The sequence below is a fragment of the Anomaloglossus baeobatrachus genome, chromosome 11 (assembly GCF_048569485.1).
Source record: "Anomaloglossus baeobatrachus isolate aAnoBae1 chromosome 11, aAnoBae1.hap1, whole genome shotgun sequence".
NCBI lineage: Eukaryota > Metazoa > Chordata > Amphibia > Anura > Aromobatidae > Anomaloglossus > Anomaloglossus baeobatrachus.
Window position 1 is genome coordinate 8,185,509 of NC_134363.1, and position 5,504 is coordinate 8,191,012.

Here is a 5,504-nt window from a genome sequence, read left to right on the forward strand (position 1 = left end):
CCACCGGGGATTATATCCTCCTGATATTCCCACCACTAGGGGGCGCTGCAGAGCGCTGTCTGCTATTGGTGCCCAGGGGCTTCTTATCTTATACAAACATCATAGGATCGGGTGACAGTGTGGGAAATATTAACCCTTACCTGTACTGTACATGTGATCTTTAGGCCACAGAGTTGGGAATATGGGTTTATATTGTTGTATTTGACTTTCTCACACTATTTTATTTTTTGTCTGATTTCAGTAGGTTTATAACTAGAGATGAGCGAACCTCTAGAGGCTCGAGTTCGGCTCGGTTCGTCGATCGAAGGCCGCGTTCGAGTTCGGTTCGGCGAGCCGTTCGACGAACCTCTCGAACCCCATTGAAAACAATGGGAGGCAATCACAAACACATAAAAACACATAGAAAACACCCTCAAAGGTGTCCAAAAGGTGACAAACAACTCCCAAGACAACACAAACACATGGGAAAGTGACAAGGACAAATACACATGCAAAAACAAAACAGCTGGATGAGAAAAAAGAGGAGGAGACACAGATATAGGCATGGCACGCCCTTCTAAAATAATGTAAAACACAGAAAGGGGACTCCATTATTGTGCAACTTGAGCCTTGCTCATTCTAGGCTTCCAATCTGGATAAATTGCCTGAGCTTGCCACTTACGCCTTGGGGATCTTGTTGTGTCCCGCAGCCAGCGTTCTCTTGGAATGTGTCCTCAGTGCTGCTGGGTGTGTGCTGACAGATAAGCGCACGCGTCTGTCCACTGACAATGTGGACAGACTAACGTACATCAAGATGAACAAGTCATGGATCACAGAGGACTTTTCTACCCCTGTGTCATCCAGGGGAGGCGAAAGGCTGGTGTATTTTTGAGAGTGCTTCATGCAAAGCATCGTTTTAAGATTTAAAATGGGGGACAACTGATGCCAGTCAAGTGGGGTGTGTGGCACAATTTTAGGAAATGAGGGAGACTGTGGTTGGAGTCCCCTCGCTGGGTTTTACCTGATCTTCAAAGGGCATAACATGCCTAAGAGGATGACTTTCAGCATCTACAATTTGTTGGCTACAGAAATGCTGCCTTTCCACCCTTTTGAGACAGAGGATGTACGAGACCTTATTCCCATTGCAGTGCCCCAAGAGTCGATGCCCAGTCACCACTCCTTCTCGAACAAAGGCGTGCACGCGCTACACCAGCATGTCGCACAAAACATCACCGTTTCTTTGAGAAACTCTGTGTGTGACAGGGTGCATTTCACCACAGATATTTGGCCCAGTAAGCATGGACAGGGGCGTTACATGTCGCTGACTGGGCACTTGGTAACTATGGTGAGAGATGGAGAAGGGTCTGCTGTACAAGTCTTGCCGTCCCCACAAGTTGTGTGTCAATCCTTCCTCTGTATGTACAAGTTCCTCCACTGCTTCTGCCTCCTCAACCTCGTCTGGGTCCTCCACCTCGGCCCAAACCCCATGTGGTCAGACCATTCGTGTTGTAACTGCGCACAAGGAATCCCACACACCTCCTTACTATGCTGGCAGCAGAGCTCAACGGCATCAGGCGGTCGACTCTTTACTTTGAAATGTCTGCGAAATGTGAGTCACACCGCTGAGGATTTGTAGACGGTAAGCTCTGTGGAGTGAGACCGAGTTTCATCAATGGTTGTCTCCACTCAACCAGCAGCCAGGGAAGGCCGGGTGCGACAATGATGCAAACATGGGTGCGGCCCTTCGCTGTGACAATGTGACACACGTGCCTTGTGTGGTTCACGTGTTGAACCTGGTTGTCCAGCAATTTTTAAACCACTATCCTGGCCTACATGGCCTTCTGCAGAGGGCACGGTGTAACGCCTGCCTGGATCGACACACTCAGATGGGCTGTTAATGATAGGCTAGAGGGAAGCCACTCACCAAGCTGGACACCCAGAAACCTTAAACCCTTTAACCCCTATACAGGGATTTGGAATTACACAGGGCCCAAGGTGATTAATACCTGTGGAAGGCTGCAGTTCCAGAGAATAGTAGTCAGGCAGGGTCAAAACATTAATTGAGGAAGAGGAACAGAATGGGATGGCCAGGACTTAATCAGAAAACAAGCAGAGGTGAAATGCGGATCGCCCAACAAGGTACATAAACAGCAAGCAGGAAAAGTAGTCAGGTAACAAGCACACAAACTCATAAAACTGAACTGGGGGTAAAAGTAACCAGAGGTTCATAGCTATGTCTGGCAGTGGTCCTCAGACAGGAGGGGCCTAAAAAAGGGTGTGGTGTCTTCCCATTGGTTGTAGCTGAATGATGGTACTTCATCTGTGAGATACCCACCACCTACATTCAGCCTGTGGTTCTGCATCTGTCAAGGTAACGCAACCCAGTGGGTGAGCATAACCTGCGTCCACCTGCGCCGCTGGCATTGACTCCTTTCCTATCATCAGCACTATGCACGAAAGGAACACGTTGTCACCTGGCGACCGGAGTACAAATTGACGGAGTGGACTCCGGTGGTGACTTAACTGCCGTGTGCAGCAATGATGCAAACCTGGCTGCGGCCCTTCGTCAGGGCAATGTGACACACGTGCCTTGTATGGCTCACGTGTTTAATCTGATTCTCCAGCAATTTTTAAACCACCATCCCGACCTACATGGCCTTGTGCAGCGGGCACGCTGCTATGTGCTCACTTTCATCCTTCGCACCCAGCAGCTCAACAACTTTCATCGCTCCAGAAGTCTTAGGGTCTGACGGGTCAACGCCTGAAATACGATGTTCCGACACGCAGGAATTGGAATCTGCACATGTTGCAGCGTGTGTGGCAGCACCGCAGAGCCCTGCTGAAATACGGTATGACGTATACCCTGGGCTAACTTGATCCAGAGGTGGTGCAGACCACGCTGCTGGAGTGGTGTCAGATCAAGGACCTATGCACCCTTCTACACAGTTTACAAATGTCGATGAAGATGTTTAGCACTGGCAATGTCATTCTCAGCGTGACAATTCTGGTCATCTACAAGATGGAGCACACTGTAAGCATTATTCGGAGTCAGGTGTTGGTCCAAGAGGAAGGGAAGGAAGTACAGGAGGAGTCATATGCGGAAGGGATAATAAGATCTACAAGGTCCATACGGTGAGCGGCACCTATGCGGCAGTCATGGTGAGGGAGAGGGATTAACAAGGGCGCATAGTATCAGCAAAACTGTTGAGGAAGGTGTAGGAGCCCATGAAGAAATGGAGGACGAACTGGCGATGGGCATGGAAGATTCAGCAGATGAGTGAGAGCTTGCTCACATTTCGGTTGTGCGAGGTTGGGGGGAGAGGGCAGAGGAAGGAGACACGATTCTCACCTCTCCGCCACCAACACACCAAGGACTTGGTCCTCCTGAATGCACAAGACACATGAGCGCCTTCTTGCTGGACTACCTACATCATGACCGTCGGAATGTACGAATTTGAAGCAATGCTAACTACTGGGTTGCCACACTGTTACATCCCCGGTACAAGACAACCCAGCCCCGGAACTCCCTGTTAACAACACAGGGGCCATTGGGTACACTGTCCGTGTGCGTAGGGGCCACACCTGTGGACAGCAGGCGTATCAGCAGCAGCAGGCCTGTTAATGTCACTGGGCTGCACTAGCAGGACTGGTAGGACAGGAGCTGGTCTTAACCGTTCTGCGTTACCAACTGTGGTGGCGGCCTGCACCGATGCCCTATCCCTGCCTACCTCTGGCCTAAAGCCGCAATGGGTTTAACACATGGAGGTGTGCTCTTTCGGAGCATAATAGAAGACTGCGCACCTCCTTGTTGGCTCCAGCCCCTTTTATAACCTGGGTCCGCCCCAAACCAGGGTGGACCACAATGCACCTCCTGGAGACAAAAGCAGAGTGACACGTCATGAGTGGCATAACTAGCGTCCTATTCGGAACCGCCACTTCAATGATGACCTCATGGCAGTGACTCCCCCACCCCAGGGCTATGGGACACCCGGTTCCGGGCAGAACCGGTCCGGTGATAGTCAGTGGTGGCTGGGCCCGGCTCCGTGGCCCTGGTGGGTGTCAGTAAAATATGTGGCTTGAAGTAATAAAGTTTGTGTTTGTGACGCCACCTGTGGTCTGCGGCTATGAAGCCGCCGCTGCCGTGTGAGGCCTCCGGGGTGATGTTATGGCAGCAATGGTGGTACTGCTCCCCACAGGTGGAGCAATGCCCGGGGCTCTGTTGGTGCTTGTGAGAGTCTATGGGGTTGTGCGGCTAACACGGTGCAGGGCCGACAGGCAATGAAAGAATCAGGCATAAACAACAGTCTCTTTACCTTTTCCTCTTTTACTTCGAAAACAGTCCAGCCCTGGGAGACCGTTACAGATGGTGATGGGGATCCGGTCGGCCTGGAAGTACTTGGGGTGATCTTTCTGGCCAGCTGAGTATGAGGCCTACTCCTGTACTTCTCTTTGTTATGATAGGACCCTGCTTCTCTGAACCCAGCAATGGCCCTCTTTGCTGCTGGGACTGATGGTACGTCCCTTTCCCTCTGTAGCAGGCTGCGCAGGCCCTCTCTCTGGTGCTTCTCTGCTGGAGTCCACACCGGGCCTCGATGCTGCAGCTGTACCTTTGGGATGTTTTGGGCCAGGGGCTTGCAGCTCTCCTGCCCTTCGGATTCGGCTACCAGGAATATGTTTAAGCCCTGGTGGCCACAGACTCCGATGTCCGAGTCTCTCCGCTGCCTCTCAGCTACTCCTGCTTCTCTGGACCAAGCTACTCTAGCTCCAGGCCCCAGATTCACAGGACAGCTCACTCTGCGTCTGTTCACTTCTACTGCTCTCTACAGACTGACTACTACTTCCTCCCCCAGATCAGACTTAAGGGATGCTCCCTGGAATCCCAGGTTCAGAGCTCCCCCTGCTGGCCGGAGGGAGAACTGCGTTGGGTGTTAAACTTGCTGGCCAGTGGACCCCCCAATTACCTCCAGGCTCAGCATTAACCCTTTGGGAGGGCAATGCTGTTGTGGCGACCAGGTCCTGGGGCGCCACACTCCCCCTTAGTTAAATTCAGTACTTCCGGACTGTGGAAACAAACATAACATGTTACAACATTTCATCCCATTATGGGAGGCGCATTACTTAAACGTTACAAACTTAAACACTACTATAAGAGTCCAGTGTGGCTCCCTGCCGGGTGTCCATTACACTGCTCCATGGGGGACCCGCCGCGATCAAACCCCCAACGTAGGCTCTGGGCGTGCGTCAGAGCATTGATGACCCCACTCTATGCACGCCGGACGGGTTTTTCTTCAGGGGTGTTGAGCACACTGGTGCTAACTATGAACAATTTAGGTGTTGGCCACCCATAGTCCAGTGGCCCAATTGTCCATTTACTTAATCACCTAAGACAAAAAGCATTTTATACACAACATTACAGACATTCCACATAACTATTTACATTCTGTTAGGTATTTTACTTTCTATATTTTATACCTTGGAGGGGGCTGTCCCCGAGTGCTGCGTTGGGACCGGCGTAGCTCTGGGGT